Source organism: Podarcis pityusensis (genome assembly GCF_964106645.2).
Source record: "Podarcis pityusensis genome assembly, chromosome: 16".
Lineage (NCBI taxonomy): Eukaryota > Metazoa > Chordata > Lepidosauria > Squamata > Lacertidae > Podarcis > Podarcis pityusensis.
The window spans coordinates 32,850,218-32,870,633 of record NC_138041.1 but is presented as its reverse complement, the minus strand read 5'-3'; positions in this window follow the sequence as shown (position 1 = coordinate 32,870,633).

Below are 20,416 nucleotides of genomic sequence, written 5' to 3'. Positions count from 1 at the left end.
AGTGGCTTAGCATCCAATTTACCCTCAGTCACCTCCCCAGAAGGAGGAGGACCCAGAGGTGGCTCCACAATGGTAAAGGTAAAGCCGGCGTTTGTCCACAGACAGCTTTCCAGGTCACGTGGCCAGCATGACTAAACCACTTCTGGCACAATGGAATACCGTAACGGAAACCAGAGTGCACAGAAATGCTGTTTACCTTCCTGCCACAACGGTATCTATTTATCTACTTGCACTGGCGTGCTTTCGAACTGCTAGGTTGGCAGGAGCTGGGACAGAGCAACAGGAGCTCACCTGGTTGTGGAGATTCGAACTGCTGACCTTCCAATCAGCAAGTCCAAGAGGTTCAGTGGTTTAGACTACAGCACCACCCATGTCCACAATGAGAGGTACCTGATTAGAAGTTTCCGATAATACAGGGATAGAACAGTTCTCTGTCAACTTGCTTGATCCCTCCCCAGGATCCAGTCACATGCTCTCTAGTTCCCTTCCTTGGGTTCCGATAGTTCTTGGGACCTGATTTGACTTCCCCCAACCTGCTGGGACATTCCCTTGGATCATCAAAATCCCTGAGCAGATTGTCTTCCCCATGACACCTGCACAAGACTCATTTACCTCCCCAGCTCCATCCCAAATTCTAGTGCAGGCACAACCCTGATCTTCATTTACTAGTTAGGAAACAGCAGTGTGCGCCTTCCCCATTGCCTGTTACACACACACACACACACACCCACACACCCCATTCCTTGTTCCCCCAACTAAAGGCATTCTTCGCTTGGAGAAGTTGGGAAGAATTGAAAAGTCTGGTGGGTAGCAGAATATATAGCAGTGTGTCAGCCCACCTCAGGGAAGTCTGAGACCCACTCAGAATGACTCCATACCTATTGAGCTGAAAAAGCTCACTCTGAAAGTCTCAGTCCATCTCTAGTCATTTGCCTTTAATTCTAAGGCTTTCTCCTGGCAATTGACCACTTGAGGTGTACATTTTTAGGACCCACCTTATTTCTGCGATAGCAAGATGTTTTAATATTGTGTTTTAAGGTTGTAACTGACCCTGGGACCTTAGGGTCAAGCAGGAGTAAATAAAGACAACAACCTAGGAGATGGTGAAATCTATCAATTTCAGTTACCTCCATTTCTCATTTTTTATCCATTATTCAATTCAGTCCTGCATATTTCTACAGCATTTTGCAAATTTCCTTAAAAAACAGCAACACTCAAGAAAATTCATCAGCATTTTGGTACATCTTTCTCCTAAAAGAAACACATTTTCTGTAGTTTTGATTTGCATCCACATTTCTTAATATAATGCACCTTTGTATGTTATTTTCACTAATATATTTAATTTTTATGCACACTTTCCCCTAATATATGCATTTTTGTAAATGTGGGTTGTTTGGAGAGCTGTGTTGCAAAATTCAGGCAAGGGCAAATTCCAAAGGATGGTTGCATTTTGGTTCTCGTTTTGTTTCAGAGAGGGCAAATTTTGATAGATTCACCTTTCAACACAAATTGAATCAAATTTCTTCTCCTTCCCTACCCCACACAATGGGATCAAATTGCCTTTTCAGGTGAACCGCCTGCTGCCGAATTCTCAACCCACCAGCCCCTCACCTCAAATGATGGTAGAGAAAATGAGTCTGCAGGTTACTTCACTCCTTGCTTCAGAGCCAGGATCAAAGCTGGGGACTCTTAATTTTACTCCAAAAGCCAAGGCTGCTGTGCTGGAGCCTAAGGGGAAAGCCCCAAATCCATAATAGGGTAATGATTTTATGAAGCTGGCCAAACTGTTTCCAAAATGGTGTGCAAGGGCCACATTCTTTCAAGAGAAATGTTGATGGAGCAACAGGTGTGACTCCTATCTTTGTTCTGTAAGCTGCATTCCCCCAATGCAAAAGTCAGAGGTTTTGATACACACAGAGAGAGAACTCTATTCCAGCAAACAAGAGGCATTGTCACAGTTCAAACACATATTACTCTATTCCGAACTTAAATATGGAAAGTGTAATGCTGGTAGTCAGCAAAAGAGGTTTTAAGACTCTCTTAAGGCAAATCTTTAAAAATGTAATATAAACAGCCTTTACCAAAGGTGTCATGGGCTTAGATAGATAGATAGATAATTTATTACGGTCGGAGAACAGCTTATAAAACACACTTGGGGGTACAATCCCAGAGGGAAAACAAACATTTAAAACAATGTACAACAATAAATTTTAAATTTATAAATGTGATAAGCGTGTAGACACTTAAAACTTTAAGATAAGCTACCGCAGAGAGATGACCCAGAGTCACCCATGGAACCGAGTTTGGGGATTTTCTTAACGGACTAGTTTGGGTCGGGGGATGGTCTGCACCTACAGATCTGTACACAGAATCTGCCGACCATCCGGGTTGTCTTATGATCTTTGCCTAACAGGAAAAGGTCAAATTTTTGCTTTTCCAGGAGGTCAGTGAGCCTCACCAGCAAGGGTCTCACTATATGCCTCTTCATAAAAGGGACATCTAAAGAACAAGTGCTCTGGGCTTCCTATCTCCCCCAATGGACAGGCACAAAGTCTCTGAGCATATGGGACTTTTTAATAGGATCCTTCCAGGACCAGCAAGGGCAGGGCCAAGCTTCTGGTGAGTGTAAAAGCCCTTCTTGCATTTTTGGATATGAGAAAGAAGAGATATGCTGCTGGTGCGGCTATATCTCTCTCGATTTCTCCAATTTTATAGGTGTCATGGGCTTTGAAGATGCTCAAACTCAGGACGAAAGGGAGAAACGTGCTAAGAGAAAGGCATACTTGGCCAACCCTCACCATGATCAACTCCCACCCAGAAACCTATGTCCCCACTGTGGAAGGATGTGTGGATCCAGAACTGGCCTCCACAGTCACTTACGGACTCACTGTTAAAAACATGTTTATGGAAGACAATCTTACTTGGCTACGAGTGATCACCAAAGAAGAAGAGGACATATTGCAGCTTGCCAACAGCACTCAATGTAGGTATGGAGCAGGCTCGTGTGAGCATCCCAAGGGTCAGACAAAGATCCTTGGAAGGCCACATGTAGCAGCACCCCTCCCATCCCCAAGCCTGAGGTCCCCACTCCTGATCCAGCTTGGTGAAGAATTCTAGAGAAAACCAAAGCTTGCAACACTAGGATCCACAGCATGCCAGTAGCTGAGAATCACAGGTGGGGAGTGTGCTGTTGTGCTCATGTCCAGCTTGTGGGTTTTGCACAGGCATCAGACTGGCCATTGTGTGAAAAAGATGTCTGAATAGATGTACCTTTTATCCTGATCCAGCAGGGCTCTTCATATCTTCTTATGCATTGCCTGAAGGTGGACTTTGGAATTTCTCACCTGAAAGTCTGCCTCGAACCACCAGATGTCACACTTGGTCTTTGAGTCATATTTATTGTTTTTCTTCTCTTCTGGTGATGCTAGCCAATGCAGGAAATGAAGAAAACATGCTTATCTTCCTGTTCTGGGCTTGCTTTAATGCTGTGGTTCTACAAGGATATCATAATCCATCACAGACTCTATTGACCAGGGACAATCCTTGTCTACTGGAACCAGGGCTTGATAAATCATTGTCTCCATTTTGCTTTGGTTTTCGCCTTTTGTGAAGATGCCTTTTTCTATTCAGATAAACATGTGTCACTGTGAATCACCAGAGTCATTTTCTGGGTTCAAGTCTCTGAAGTCAGGTAGAGGTGTGGATGCAACTCCTCTCCAACAGACATTTGTTTAAGTTATGGGCCGGCCCTACCATTAGTCCAAGTGATACAGCTGCCTCAGGCAGCAGACGTTGGGTATTTGTGAGGGGCAGTGGCAGCAGCTTCCTTTCCTGTCCCTTCTGAGCCCCCTGACCATTCCATTCTCTTGGAGGGTGGAGATTTGGATGCCATGTGGCCAAGCTGAGCCTCCAAGCAGGACTGCTGCTTTCAGATGTGGTGGAGGTGCTGCATCGCCCTCGGGGTTAAATAAGATTTGAGTTCAGCTGCCAGACTGGCTAGTTTTCATGGGGCGGGGGTGGGGTCAGGCAGCCAAAGGTTTTGAGCTGCTGCCACATTTGCATGAACATTGACAATCCATCTGTTAAGAGCATTGAAATGGGCTCTCCGGGTGACCTTCTAATTGAGTAATTGTTGTTGTTTCAATTAATTACTTGTCCTTGACCACAAGGTCCCAGGGTAGGTTGCAACAATTTAAAATATAGTATTTAAAACAGTTGAAAGCAAATCACATTAAGCACTCGACCTGATTTTCTTGCACAGAGGTGAGCAGATGTCAAAGTCATCATTAGGCATTCATTCTGCTTTGTTAAGGGACAAGGGTGGTCTAGAGCCTAGAGCTTCGAATCCCTGCGACGGGGTGAGCTCCCATTGTTCGGTCCCTGCTCCTGCCAACCTAGCAGTTCGAAAGCACGTCAAAGTGCAAGTAGATAAATAGGTACCACTCCGGTGGGAAGGTAAACAGCGTTTTCGTGCACTGCTCTGGTTCGCCAGAAGCGGCTTAGTCATGCTGGCCACATGACACGGAAGTTGTCTCAGACAAATGCCGGCTCCCTCGGCCTATAGAGCAAGATGAGCGTGCAGCCCCAGAGTCTGCCACGACTGGACCTAACGGTCAGGGGTACCTTTACCTTTTACTGCTTTGTTAGGTGGGTGGTCATATGACACAGAATGTTCATCCTGATTTGCTTGTGTGGTGTTCACATATCTCCCCATGAATCAATTGTTCATCCCATGCTTTTCAGCACATTTCACAAGCATATTTTTAACTGCAAAAAGTTGTGTTTATTTTTGAAGTAGATTTGTGCAACAGTGCTCCATTATCCCTATTGTACGAGCCTCCACTGATTTGAATCCCTCCTGCAAAATATTGACAGTCTGCAGGCATCCTATGCTTGCCACCTTATTACAATGGTACCTCGGTTTAAGAAGGCAGCCCTATTTAGGGAAGTTTTTAATGTTTGAAGTTTTATTCTGTTTTTAGTGATCTGTTGGAAGCCGCCCAGAGTGGCTGGGGAAACTATTATTATTATTATTATTATTATTATTATTATTATTATTATAGAACAGTCCTGTTTACGAACGATTCGGTTTACGAACTCCGCAAAACCAGAATTGGTGTCCCAGTTTGTGAACTTTACCTCAGTCTAGGAATGGAATCTGAATAGTGGAAGGTCACCGGCAGTGGGAGGACCCATTAGGGAAAGCACACCTTGGTTTATGAATGCTTTTGGTTTAAGAACAGACTTCCAGAACAGATTAAGTTTGTATACCGAGGTACCACTCTACTGGCATATGACTTGCTGCCGTTGCAGCACCAAAAGCCAGGGAGCAGAAGGAAGGAGGTGAGGAGAGATAAAAGTCTTCTTCAATTCCAAATCCACTTTAAACATAAATAAATGGATGTTTTGCAGTTAGGAAAGTGATGGGGAAATATACAGTATTGAAAAGTATAAAATGAACAAATGATTCACAGGAACATGTGCAGACAACACAGACACAAATCAGGGTGGTTTCAAGACAAAAGCTTCTTGTGTAATCTCCCCACAAGCAAATCAGAGTGAATGCTTGATAGAGACCAGATATAGTCTAATCTTTGTGCATGGACATCAGGATAATTAACAGGTCTCCTAAGGAGCCCCTGCCTGTCAAAGTAGACAATATTGAGCTTGGTGGAAAAACAGACCACATCCACAGCATAAACTTAAAGCACATGGGTTCTCCCAATGAATCCTGGGAACTGTAGTTTGTTAAAGGTGATGGAGCTTTAGAACTGTGAGAGGTCGAATTCCCAGGATTCCTTGGGGGAAGTCATGTTCTCTAAATGTGCACTGGATGTACTCTGGTGTATTTTTGGTGCCATTTTCAACAAACTGTTTAAGTGGAGGTCTTTAGTGTGGTTCAACATTGTTGTTACATATGAAATTGTGTTTAATTATTTTGACATCTGAAAGTGTTTTTTATTGTTTTTGCATTATAACATGTTTTTAATTGTGTGGCCTTTTCTTAACTGTTGCAACTGTTTTTTTAAAAAAAATCCAAAAGTTACAATACAGCTTTGTTTTTCTATGTGAAATTGTACGTGTAGTTTGTACCACAGTTTGCTCTGGTAGAAGGAAGCTTAGAAGGGAGCTTCCTAATGTTCTTAATGCAGGGGCAGCTAATCCTCCTGATGTTCTTGACTGTGATTAGAGATGGGGGGGTGAATTCAGTTCAGTTTGCATTTATTTACTTAATTTGCACTTACTGAAACAATACACAACACAGCAATCCTTCAAAATTCACAATTTTCTGAATTTTGCAGTGTAGTTCCCTAGCCAAGGCATGTGTACAAAAAATGCATTTTCTAGGGCAAAATGTGTATAAATATGCACATGTTGGTGAAAACAACATGCAAAAAGGCAATATGTTAGGGGATGTGGCTTGCCAAAAAGGGTGTATATTTAGACAAAATCGTACGCAAACTCATGCATATTAGGAGAAATTTGCGTGAAAATGCTGGTGAATTTTCATGATGACATTTTCGGTTTTTTTTAAATTGCAAACTGATGTCAAAGTGTGGAGAACTAGACCTTAGGGTGGGAAAAGGAGGAGCTGAAATTGACAGATTCAGACATCTCTAACTATGACTCCCATCACCCTGACTGCTGGCTGTGCTGGCTGGGGCTTTTGCAAATGAGAGTCCTGCAACATCTGGAGGGGATGCCAAAATAGCCAGCCTCTGTGCCAGAGGATCTACTGAGAGGCACACTATCCAACTCCCACAGGGCTGGAGCTTCCACTCCCTGTCTCTATACTTCTATCGTGCTTAAAAATGGGGGGGGGGACATCTTAAGGGAGTTTGAAGTGCTAATGGTCCATGAAGCATATGGCAGTGTTCTGCCATCTCGAGAGCCATATGTACAGGCCTACAGACTGTCGGGATGTGATACACTACAGATAATATCCGTGATAAATTATTCACTTAACCAAAAATTGTACATCAAACCTCAGCAGCTGGTAAAAGCTGGAGCGTTGCCCAGTACATTAAGGGAAGTTTGCTTCCTCAAAGCTCGACTGTTCTTTGGGGGATTTGAATTATGCATGTTACCCAGAAAGCTAATGCTGTACATACGCATTCAAAGTTATTATTAACCTCATCAAGCAGGAGAGGGATAGAGTAAAGCAGCTGGCTTTCGGCTAACACATTTAGGGCAGCAGGGATGTTTTTAAGGAGTTACTGACAAAGGGCAGACGCGTCCACTTTTGACAAAGAGTTCCATCCTGGTAGCAAAGCCAGAACACATAGGCTGAAGCTGGTGCCTCTGCTGAGAGCTAGAATAATCTCATTTGCTCCATCAATTTGCTCCAGTTTCTGGTGTAAATCACTGCCTATATTTTGCCCTTAACCTTCCTCCTGTTGCATTCCCTCAGGGGAGATCCCTTAAGCCTCCAAAGGTCCTCAGAGGTGCAGGCAGAGTCAAAGGTGGGCGGGCCATCCCTTTTGTCTCTCTCTTTCCACTCCACATTCTTTTATATATATTATATTATATTATTTTTTTTATTTTGACAAAGCCATCATCATCATCAATCTTTATTATGGTCCAGAGACCCAACAAATCGTTACAAAGCAATACACAATTCATACAGCCTACCTCCAAGTTAAACAAACATTTTGTTCAGAATATAAGGATCACTGGTTCTTGCAACCACCGATAAAAACTTTGCCACTGCTAATGTTCTAGCGTTTGTCCAGCCTTCCAATAGGAACCTGACATAGTGAGCCTCTGATTTTCCCGGGAAAGGTACCAGCAAGGGTAATATCAGTTCAGCCCTGGCTTGCTCGTATTTTGCACAGTGCAACAAAATATGTTTTATGGAATTGATGTCTTGAGCACACGAGCAAAGTCTGTCCTGGTAGGGAACTCCTCTCAACCTGCCATTCAACACTGCAGAAGGAAAGACGTTTAGGCTGGACAAAGCCATAAGAATAAATAAATAAGAATAAAAATGTACACCCCACCCCCGAGACCATTCCATTGTAACTATCCAACCTCCCAAAATTTCAATACCTCTTGCGATGGTTCGACCCCTTTCCATTTTAACAGTACAAATTCTACACACACCTTCCATATCTCATCAAAATCATTTCTCTGTCATATCCCCCATCTTACCTTAATAGCACACGTTGATTTATCATTAATAGCGATATCCCTTTATACCATTCTTCCATTTTATATTCACCTTGCCCCTTCCACTTCCTAGCTATAATAACTCGTGCAGCTGTCAATAAATTTGTCCACCCCCCATATCCCCCTCTCTTCCTGACACCTCCATTTCCCTCCCTCACCCTCTCTCTTCCTGCCATGCCTTATCTATCTCTTTCCCTTTCTGTGACTCATTTCTATATTACTTTTTCTCTCTCTTTCTGCCTTTTTTAAATAAAAAAATGCACTACAGTTGCCATTTTTCAGGCTCTTCTCTCTTATCACCCCGCTAGAAAAATATCATCATCATCATCTCAGTACATGTAGGTCACACACACACACACACACACACACACCCCTTACATTTAAAGCACATTTCTGTGCATGGCTTCCTGCAAAGAATCCTGTACTACATTTTACCCCTCACAGAGCTACAATTCCCAGCACCCTTTACAAACTGCAATTCCCAGGATCCTGTGGAGAAGCTATGAATATATAGTATGGATGTAACCCTTGTCTCTATTACACATGTGTGTGATCTAGGACTATAATGGGAGTAATAAGGCTGGTGGCAGCTGCTGTAGCTGGCAGAACATCTGCTTTGCATGCAGAAGGTCTCAGGTGCAATGCCTGGAATCTCCAGGTAGGGCTGGGAGAGATGCCTGCCTGAAAGCATCAAGTCAGTCTGTGTTGGCAGTACTCAGACAACAGGAAAAATAGGTCTAATTGGGAAAGATTTCACCCTGGGAGGAAGTTTGCTCAGCTGGTAGAGCACAAGACTTAATAGCAGGGTTGTGGGTGAGAGTCTTACACTGGGCAAAAGATTTCTGCAGCGGGTTGGGCTAGATGACCCTCGTGGTCCCTGCCAACTCTATGAATAAATGCAGCTGAGACTGAAAATTAGCGCTTATATCCTCAATTAAACAACAGATGGAGACGGTGTGAATAAGTAGAATCACTTTGAAAAGCATGCTAGAGACAGGACATAAAGAAATAAGTCCCTGGGCCAGCTGGTCAAATCTACTTGTTAGAAACCATTGGTCATCACAAAAATACAAGCTGTATGTACATTTTAGCATATGTGGTCCCCACCACATAGGACACTGTTGTACAATGGCATTTTGCCCTATCCTATGGGCTGCTAAGGCAAAGTCAAAAACCTTGGTTTGTATCCAATACTAGTCCTACTCAGAGTAAACCCACTGAAGTTCATAGGTATGTCTAACTTAGGTTCATTCATTTCGATAGGTGAACCCTTATTAGAACTTTCTTTGACACGGCCCTTCATATCTACTACATTTATCCCCATCCATCATCAAATATCATATTTTTCTCCCCATTATTCAAATAAGAAACTCCCTGGAGAAAATGTTTCCTGGACTTAATCTTATCTCTGCCATGGACTCAAATGATGGCCATGGGTCACTTCCAGGTGACCTGTTCATTAAGCATCTGTCTTGATTTGTTCATGCAACATCTGTGAGTAGCTTAGATGATGACAGCTATTCATTGAGCATTCATTCTGATTTGTTTGCAGGAAGATTAGCCATACTTTCCAGTACATTTTGCCCTCAATCCTGACTGACTGTTTTGGGAGGGTGGGGGATTTGTGGGTGGGATAGATAACCAGGTGTTAGAGGGAGCAAATGAAATACCGTGGAGGGAAGATTAACTGGCTTCCTGGAATTCTGAACAAGAACATGAAATATGTTGTTGCGGATTCCACCTACAGCTGTCCTATTATTGCTATTCAATTGTACCATTTTCAATTGTTAAACTGTCTCATGGATCTGAATGGATGGAATGGTTTGGGTATAAATATTTTAATTAAACAAATTAGTCAAAGACATGCACGTTTATATCACTTTGTGCAGGAGCTATAGAGTGGGGAATTATTTCCCTTCCCCATTTTTGAGAGAGAAAACTCCCAAGAGGGGGATGTGCTCATATGCTTACCTTGACACCCCTATGAATGCTGAAGTTAAATATGTGCTGAACTGGGGTCACTGCAAAAGCTGGAAAGCTGTGTTTGGGAGCAATACTAAATCCATTTTTCTGTCATGCGTGGCTAACTGCAGACACATGTGATCTGTCCCTGAAGACAAATGCCTGAAAATCAATGTAGCTGGATTCCTAAACATCAGGGGAATCATTATATTTAATCATTATCTAGACCTGCCCAAAGAGTCTGACCAAACTCTACCCAATGATTCGGTGACTGGAAGCGTGAAGCACAAACAAAAATGGAAACTTTAGAGGAAAGTTTTGCCTCCTTCATAATCTCCTTTCCATAGTGGCCAACAGGATGCCCATCTAGTCCAATATTCTATTCTCACAACGGCCAACATGCAGGATCAAAACACAACAGAGCTCTCTCTGCTTGTGATGCCCAACCACTGGCATGCAGAGGCATACTGTGGGATGACAGCCTCATGTAACCAACATGCTTAAGTCTAATTAATGCATGAATGGGTTAATACCATAGAGTAAGCTGTCCTGCCAGGCTTAGTTAGGTCACTGCCCCTCACAGGATATTAGACTTGATGGGCCTTCAGCTGGATCCTGTAGGGCTTTTCTTATCTTTTTATGTCATGGGACCCAGTTCAGAATTAAGACAAGCAAAAGAAAGGACTTCTTCACACAACATGCAGTTAAATTATGAAATTTGCTTCCACGAGATGGAACAACTGCCACCAACTTTAAATTCATGAAGGATCGGGCTATCAGGGACCAAGTGTTCCTGTGTGGGTGGTGGGACTTGAGAGAAGGGCCTCCTACGAATATCTCAAAACCCAGGTACGTTTGTATGAGGGAATATGGTCTTTCAGATAGCTTGGACCTAAGCTGTCTAGGGCTTTATGGGTCAACACCAGCATGTTGAACTGTGCCCAGAAACAGACCAGAAGCCAGTGGAGCTGTTGCAGAAAGGGAGTCATCTGTTCCCTATAGCCAGCCTTGGTCAACAATCTGGCTGCAACTCTTTCAGCAAGTTTAAGTTTCTGAGTGCTTTTCAAAGGAAGCCCCACGTAGAGTACACTGCAGTAATCTAAATGGGATGTAACTAAGGTGGCTGAATCAGACATCTCAAGGAATGCAGGTGGCTGGCACACTTGGTTTAACTGTGCAAACACACTCCTGTCTACTGCAGAGATCTGAGTATCCACACTCAGGGCTGAGTCTAGGGGCATTCCCAAATTGCGAACCTGTGTCTTCAGGTCAAGTATTATCCCATCCAGCAGAGTCTGAATCCCTATTCCCTGTTTTTTCTTCTTTTTTTGGAATTCTTTTTTATTAATTTCCAATAAAAAAGAATTTTTAGTCATACATTTTCAATACAATCACAAATACATATTTTTGACTTCCAACAGTTCATCCGTGAATCCACCGTGTTCTCGTCTTTATAGTTAGTTTTCTACTAACTGACCTTGTCTGGATGAAGTTTCAATTTGTTCACCCTCGACCAGTCCATTACCGGTGACAAACACCAGTTTAGAACCAAGGCAGCTTCCTTGGACTTAGGTAGAATGGAGAATTAAAGCTGGGTGCCAATAGCATACAGGGGTACCTCGGGTTATAGATGCTTCAGGTTACAGACTCTGCTAACCCAGAAATAGTACCTCAGGTTAAGAACTTTGCTTCAGGATGGGAACAGAAATTGCAGCATGGCAGCAGCAGGAGGCCCCATTAGCTAAAGTGGTACCTCAGGTTAAGAACAGTTTCAGGTTAAGAACGGACCTCCAGAATTAATTAAGTTCTTAGCCCAAGGTACCACAGTACTGGTGACCCTGAGCCCCCAAACTCCAGACAACCTCTCCCAGTGGTTTCATGTAAATGCTAAATAGCATGGGGGACAGCACAGAACCCTCAGGCTAACAGTCATCACCTTGGGGGTTTGCCTCTCCAGGAAGGAACAGAGTCACTGTAAAACAGTGCCTCCAAGTTCCACCCCAGCAAGGTGACCCAATGGTTTATGGCATTAAAAGACCAGCAGAACCAACAAGCACAGACTCCACTTGCCCAATCCCCAGTCTAAGTCATTCACCAAGGTGAGCAAAACCATCTCTGTCCCATAATACAGGGGGCGAGGTATTGTTCTTGCTTGCCATTATGGTATGTATTTATGTGTTTTTATACTGTAAACCACCCTGTGACCTTCAGAGGAAGGGCAGTCTAGAAATTTAATAAATAATAACCTGAAACCAGATTGAAATGGATATAGCTAATGTTTCCTCCAGAAACCTCTGTCATTGTCTAGTCCCCTTTTCTTCTCACTGCTTGACAAGCTGCAGCTGGGCAGGATTTGATATGCAAGAAGGTAGAGGAAGAAGGAACTCAGGAGTGCAGAGCTGAGAGTGCAAATAAATATTTCAGCAAGCGCTAGCACACAAGACATGGCAACATAAATAAAGCAGAAGCACATGGAGAACAGCTTTGAATGCCATTTGGCTTAAGCCATCTGTGCCTTCAGAAGTAGAAAGCATCTAAGAGATTTATTCCGAGGCAAAAAATGGAGGCGGAAGGGTGCAGAGAATTATTTCTTTATGATTGTGCGCTTTGACTCTTGCTCATGCAGCAAAGGGAGAGAGTGCAGAAAGGGCAGGAAGGAAGGGCGAAAACGGCACACCTTAGCCTGATGAGGCTGTTATGGAAATCAGAGCTGTTCATTCAAAATCAGAGCCATTCATACAAATGAAAGCCTTTTGCAGTTGTGCTCTTGGATCAGCTGCATTCGCAACTTTGCAGGGGCAACTGGTGGAAACGTTTAGTTCTGCAATGGAAAGTTAGGGCAGAGATAGCAGACCCTCCAAGTGTCCCTATTTTTTTTAGGGACAGTCCCGGATTTACAGAAGCCGTTCCAGTTTCTGATTTGATCCTGGAATGTCCTGCTTTTCCTTAGGATGTCCCTATTTCCATCAGAGAAATGTTGTAGGGTATGGAGTTATGTGACCCCTGAGCCAAGGAGATAAGTAACTATAAAACCTTTAGAAGACATCTGAAGGCAGCCCAGTACAGTGGTACCTCTGGTTGTAAACGGGATCTGTTCCAGAGGCCCGTTCGCAACCTGAAAAGAGAACAACCTGCAGAGGCGCATCTGCGCATGCGTGGGTTGCGATTCGCTGCTTCTGCGCATGCACGTTTTGTCATTTTGCGCTTTTGTGCTTCTGCGCATGCGTGAGTGACGAAACCCGGAAGTAACCCTTTCCGGTACTTCTGGGTCACTGAGGGACGTAACCTGAAAGAACGTAACATGAAGTGGATGTAACATGAGGTATGACCGCATAGGGAATTTTTTTAATGTTTAATGTTTTATTATGCTTTTATGTATGTTGGAAGCCGCCCAGAGTGGCTGGGGCAGCCCAGTCAGTTGGACGGGGTATTAACAACAACAATAACAACAATAATTTTCTGTATCATTTATTAAGAAATGAAAATAAAAATAATAATAATACAACTACAAAACAACAACAACATCATCATAGTTGTTGTTGTTGAATTGGACGTCCCTATTTTCATCAGAGAAATGTTGGAGAGTGTGAGATAGTCATTTGGATCCATTCAGTATGCACAGAGAGGCCAAAGCAGTTCAATGCCCCTGCCCAGTGGGGGCCATGGCCCATGGCACATAATCTTGGGAGGCACAAACCAGGCGCCCCCCACATGCACCCAGCACACAAATGTCTGAAGAGCACAGAGGGCGTTCTTCACCCTCCACACACCCCACTCCCACCCACCAGCTGACAGGTGGGGCAACTGTGCACTGGGCAGCAGTGGGGCATGGAGGGCAAAGAGCACCCTCTGTCCCCTGCCCACTCCCACCCGTCAGCTGCCGGGCTGGCACTCATTGCCTTGCAGGAGCAGAGCACAAAGGGCGCTCTAAACCCATAGAATGTGCTAGGAAGCTTCCAGAACAGCAAAGGATCGGGGACTTCACTGCCCTCATGCGATCTGGGAGTGCACAGCTTCCCAGGAACGTCATTAGACACAGATAGCTCAGTTGGTAAAGCATGAGACTCTTAATCTCAGGGTTGTGGGTTCAAGCCCCATGTTGGGCAAAAGATTCCTGCATTGCAGGAGATTGGACTAGATGACTCTTGTGGTCCCTTCTAACTCTACAGTTCTATTATTCACCTTGCAAGCCAAAAGGCCTCTGGTGTAGCAGAAGTATGATGGTGATGCTACTCGTCCGCTGCTGGTAACCCCTGGGAATGTGAGGAGGGTACATGATAGACTGGTGTGGGGAACATCTCCAGCCTGAGGGCCACGTTGTCTCTGAGGGACCACATTCCAATGGTGGGTGGAGCCAGAGACAAAAATGGCTGGAGGAACAGACCTGACTCTTAGTTTGGGACAGTAGGCTACATTCCAGACACGCCAACGCAAGAGGTTTCTACCCACACATCTCCTGATCCAGGCAAGGAAAGGGCATTGTCACAATTCAAGGAACCTGAGAAGAGGCAGATAAACACCTGGAGAGCTGCATTCAGCCCTCAGGCCTCAGCTTCTCCATCCCTGTAATAGATAAATAGATAGATAAATGATAGATAGGTAGATCCTCCTTTTAGGACAATGACTCCTGAGATGATGAGCAAAAGATAAGGACCTGGGATGTTCCTAGAGTGAGCTATGCCCACACCATGCTCTTTCCAAATTTATGTGTGAATCAGAATGTCATCACCCTCTGTCATAATGTTCCCTTTCTCTGATTTCAGTGCAATCCTTGACTCACAAATCTATATACAGTGATACCTCGGGTTACATACGCTTCAGGTTACATACGCTTCAGGTTACAGACTCCGCTAACCCAGAAATAGTACCTCGGGTTAAGAACTTTGCTTCAGGATGAGAACAGAAACCGTGCGGCGGCAGCAGGAAGCCCCATTAGCTAAAGTGGTGCTTCAGGTTAAGAACAGTTTCAGGTTAAGAACGGACCTCCGGAACGAATTAAATACTTAACCCGAGGTACCACTGTATACGAAGAGGTAATTGAGACAAAATATATTTATAAATGTTTACATTGAGAGAAAATATGATCTGAAATACCATCAGAAAGTTGGGGGGGGTGCCAATTCCTCCCTGCCCCCTTCTTAATTTGTAAAATTCATGTAGAAATTGGGTGAGACCTAGGAATGAGCATGAGTGAAACTGACATGAATCAGAAACAAGCTGATCAGTCCACCCCTGTTTTGCAGATTAGAGTCTCTGAACTGAAGAATGATTTCCAGCAGGGGTAGAGAACCTGCACCCTCCAGGCATTATTAGACTCCAACTCCCTTCAGCCGCAGCCAGCGGCTCCCAAGGTCAGGGATTATAGGAGCAGCAGACTAACAACCTCTGCCCTGTTGTGGGTTCGCTATCCCTGTGCTCATGCCTCGTTTGCTAAAATCAACATTTTAAGACTCCTGAAGCCACAAGCAGCATCCCTGTTAACTACATTAACAAGGCTTCCCATCTCCCTCTTCCTCCTCAGTGTCAGCTCCAAACAATCTCTGGCAAGTCAAAACCAGCAGGGATGAGAATATTTATTTTATTGCACAACATAATTTATTGGGCCCCCTGCATTCATTGGGCTTCTGCCGCCCTCTGCTTCACCCCAATGAATCTTTATTTTGGACTGAAAATGAGCAGTCAATACTGTTTACTTCCTATTGACTTCATGCTTAACACAGCGGTGGTGAGGAGAGCACTGAACTATTATTGACCTCTCCGACACATGTCTAATCACAACGTTCCATCAAAAGATTCCAGGAGTCGTCTCTCCAGGTCACTGATTGCTTACCGGCAAGCTTTACCTAACAACAAGGAACAAGATCCTACCTCCAACGCACACACCTCCCTCTGTAGTAGTGGGGAGCCTCAGGCCCAGAAGCTGAATTTATCTCCCCTCAACCCTCCTCAACCCAAGCCACACACCTCACTAGCATCTTCAAGTGCTTTTGCCTGGCTGGAATACCAGGCAAATGAAGCCTTCTGCAAAAACATCTGATTATTTGTGTGAGAGCCACATCTGTTGGTCCAACCTCATCCACCACTGGCATGTCCATTAAGGAATGTGGGGTTCTCTCTCCATACCCTCCAACGCTGATCAAAATCAGGACGTTTGTTTTTTGGTCCCAAGCTCTTGTGGGAGTCAGGTGATTTGTGCTGGACCAAAAAAAAAAAATGGGACCTTCCAATATCCAGTCAGAAGCCCAGATGGCTTCTATAATTCTGGGATGCCCTGCTCAAATCGGGATGGTTGAGGAGTATGTCTCTCGTGTATTGTGGATTTCTGGAAGGATATTCATTGAGACTGTTCAAGTGCACCATAGGAGGTCCCAGCAGGCACACTGGTGCCAGTGTGTGCCACAATGGTGACCCATAGGCTCTGCATACGCTGAGCCCATAAGCTTCAACAGCAAGCAGAATCTTATCCCTCCATACGTAAAGCCTACAAAGTTTCTCACTATGCAAAGAAAGCTACTTAGGTGACTTACATTGTATAACAGAGACAGGAGTCTATTAAGGGCTGACTAGCTGCTGATTCACAGTATCTGTTTGTTTAGGAAGCGATTATGGCCATGCTTCCTCCCTGGAAGAAGCAGGTGGGATGGGGAGGAGCCTAAATCTTATAAACAGCTTTCACCATGTAGATAAGGGGTGCAGAATTTTTTTCCCCAGCCTGAGACACACATTTCCCAATGGGCAACCTTCTGGGGCAATGCACCAGCAGGCAGTGGGGGCAGAGGCAAAGTGAATGGATTGATGGGTGTGGCTCTTTCAGGAGGAATTCCAGCCAGGGCCGTCTTTACCCAGGGGTGCAAGGGGTGCGGGGCACCCAGGCGCTGAATTCTGGGGGGGGGGTGCCAGGCGCTCGCCGCTGAAACCGCCTAAGCTCTTAACTATCTACCTGTTATAAAATAATAAATAATTTTGATCAAGCTAGAAAAACAAAATACATATATACCTAGGTATTACCGAAATGTATACCTACTGTTTCACTAAAGGACTTTCGACTTTGTGCGCTCACTTACTAAAGATGCGCCGCACCAGCAGCAGCGCTTGTCATTCACAAATGGCGGCACTTGACTCAACGACAGCACTTGTCATTCACAATGACAGCGCTTGTCAGACTCAACGATGGCGCTTGTCATTCACAATGGCACCGTGCACGTGAAATTAACTCTTACATCATAATAAAAGTTAATTTGGGGGCTAAACTAAATTTGGGATCACTGGATGGATCTTTGCACCCTGGCAGTGCATGTGCTAAAGACTGCGCTGATTCCAGCCACACCAAAGTCAGAGGTTTTGATGTACATCTGCAGTTCTCACCATCCTCAGTGAAGGGGAGCAACAATGAGGTGCTGAGAACAGAGCCTCTATGCTACACAGTACATAACTTGCAACATCTTTGTTTGTCTGCTGCCCTTAGGTATAGCAGAAGATGTTAGCACAGCACCAGAGCCAAGGGGAGATAAAGCTGACAATTCTATTGGTTTCAGTACATGAAATGCGGCAGTGTGTGGGCTGATTGTCCCTCACCTCAGGGGGCAACACTGATTGAGCCAGGCCTATGGAAGGAAGTGAGCATAAGAATGTAAGAAGAACCTGCTGGATCAGGCCAGTGGCAGCATCCTGTTCTCACAATTGCCAACCAGATGTTTGTGCAAATCCCTCAAGCAGCATCCCAGCACAAAACACTGTCCATTCCTGTGGTCTCCAGCAACTAGTACTCAGAAGGATTACTGCTGCCAGTTGTGGAGGGGAGCATAGCCACTGTGGTTAATAACAACTTCTTCTTCTTCTTCTTCTTCTTCTTATTATTATTATTATTAACAACAAAATTTCTTAGGGTGGTTCACCAAGTTACAAATACAAGATAAAAGCACATATAAATAGTTAAAACAATTAATAGCCTTATCCTCCATTAATTTGTCCAATCCTCTTTTAAAGCCTTGAAAATATTATGGGGCTCTGGCCCCCATGCCCGCCATAGATGGTGCCCCTGTTCCTGTGGGAATGCATTCCATAGCTTATTCTGGGATGTCCAAACTTTTTTCAAAGAGGGCCAGATTTGATGAAGTGAAGGGCCATGAGGGCCGACCAAAGGGCTGACCCAAGTTGTTGACCTTTTTTAGGATTGAAGTTGTTGAGCTTTTCATGGGATTTTACCCCAAAGTTCTTGAGCTCTTTTTAGGATTGAAGTTGTTTTGTTGAGGTTTTGGGGGGATTTTACCCCAGGAAATAAACTGCCACAGGGGCTGAATTAAACTGACTGGCAGGCCGGATTGGGCCCCCAAAACGGACTCTGGACATGCCTGTCTTAAGTACATGCTGCATGAAGTGTTTTATTTTATATGTCCTGAAGTGGGTGGAGAACCAACCAAATTTTGTTGAAAGCAAAGTTTTGAGAGACTTGTGGGACAGGCAGCCTTGTTTGAGTTAAATGCCAAAGAATTATGAAGGAAACAGTAAAATGTGGTGATGACTAAAGAAATGTATTAAGAGGTTCCATTCATTCTTTGGAGGGAAGCAGTAGGAGTGCCCCTGATGATTATAACCTTCTGGGAAATGTTCCCTTCTCGGAAACTGTTTGGTCCACTGAAATATATATATTTTCCTTTGCACTGGGTTACACATAGGTTCTAGGTGAAGGTAATCAACTAGAGATATTTCTCCCTCTCTCTTTTTTGGATCACGTAGACTTAGAGGCAATTCCAAGTTACCTCTCATTAGGCAGATGCTCATTGGCTGATTTATGGCTCTTTCAAGCTTTATATCCCCACAGAAGTTTGTTGGTGAAAAGCCCAATGTAATCATTCAGAGCTGTGATTTATTATGTTTAACTTAGCTGTCCCTAGCAGACGCCCTAACAGGGATGGAGGTGGGCAGGGCCAGCAAAAGGTCATTTTCTTTGCATCGCCAGTTAAAGGTTCTCAGCTTGAGAAGCCCATACCAGACCTGAGACCCTAGAGAGCTGTTGTCAGCTGAAAGCGTACACCTGCACACACCTCCAAGCTCGATTTGGGGGAGCAGGAATTCAGCATCAATGTGTTGTAGAGCCATGTGTCATTTCAGCCATGCAAAAGCTAGAGGTTTCTACACACATACAAAGACACCCCTCTCCGTCCTTTTTCCAGGCAAACAAAACGCATTCTCACAGTCCAAGCCAGGGAAAAATATTCGGGGGGGGGGCTGGGGGCTGGGAAGATCCAGAGGCCTGGAGAGGGCCTGAAAGAGAGGCCTGGAGAGGGCCCTTGGGGTCTGAGATTCCCCCAGCCCCACTCTAGGAAAATGGCAGTGGCAGCTGGGCCAGGAGTCACAACAGGTGCTTTGCTAGCCAGCCAAACTGTCCAGTGAAATGGGTATGTACCATATTGGCCTGAATACAGTGGTACCTCGGGTTAAGTATTTAATTCGTTCCGGAGGTCTGTTCTTAACCTGAAACTGTTCTTAACCTGAAGAACCACTTTAGCTAATGGGGCCTCCTGCTGCTGCCGTGCCGCCGGAGCACAATTTCTGTTCTCATCCTGAAGCAAAGTTCTTAACCCGAGGTACTATTTTTGGGTTAGCGGAGTTTGTAACCTGAAGCGTATGTAACCCGAGGTACCACAGAAGAAGAAGAAGAAGAAGAAGAAGAAGAAGAAGAAGAAGAAGAAGAAGAAGAAGAAGAAGAGGAAGGTCTGCTCTGGTCAGACCTCACCTGGAGTACTGTGTCCAGTTCTGGGCACCACAGTTCAAGAAGGACACTGACAAACTGGAACATGTCCAGGGGAGGGCAACCAAAATGGTCAAAGGCCTGGAAACGATGCCTTATGAGGAATGGCTAAGGGAGCTGGGCATGTTTAGCCTGGAGAAGAGGAGGTTAAGGGGTGATATGATAGCCATGTTCAAATATATAAAAGGATGTCACATAGAGGAGGGAGAAAGGTTGTTTTCTGCTGCTCCAGAGAAGCGGACACGGAGCAATGGATCCAAACTACAAGAAAGAAGATTCCACCTAAACATTAGGAAAAACTTCCTGACAGTAAGAGCTGTTCGACAGTGGAATTTGCTGCCAGGGAGTGTGGTGGAGTCTCCTTCTTTGGAGGTCTTTAAGCAGAGGCTTGACAACCATATGTCAGGAGTGCTCTGATAGTGTTTCCTGCTTGGCAGGGGGGTGGACTCGATGGCCCTTGTGGTCTCTTCCAACTCTATGATTCTATGATTCTAAGAAGAAGAAGAAGGAGAAAAAGAGTTTGGATTTGATATC